Source organism: Penaeus monodon, chromosome 34 (assembly GCF_015228065.2).
Source record: "Penaeus monodon isolate SGIC_2016 chromosome 34, NSTDA_Pmon_1, whole genome shotgun sequence".
Taxonomy (NCBI): Eukaryota; Metazoa; Arthropoda; class Malacostraca; order Decapoda; family Penaeidae; genus Penaeus; species Penaeus monodon.
This window is the reverse complement of record NC_051419.1, coordinates 2,882,517-2,882,845: the sequence shown is the minus strand read 5'-3', so window position 1 is coordinate 2,882,845 and position 329 is coordinate 2,882,517.

Genomic DNA, 329 nt, shown 5'->3' with positions numbered 1-329 from the left:
TAGGAATGGAAATAGGGAACTAAAAATAATGTATATCTCTATGTGAGAAGAAGGTTACATCAGAATCAGGGCGGGATAAGGATGTACACAAATGCTATCTATCTGGTCGATCTATCTGTCTCTTCGCCTTTCAGTCTGAATTCACACGTACATGCACACACGCATGCAAAAACACACTCTGCATTATGTTGATTTGTCACTTAGCAAAGTGCATATACAGTACCGACTTTACATGGTTGTCCTCAGAGGCTGGAAAACTTTGTACTTCATACTTCAGAATGTGAACACCATATGCGTACATACACTCACTATCACTTACTTCAGTCCAT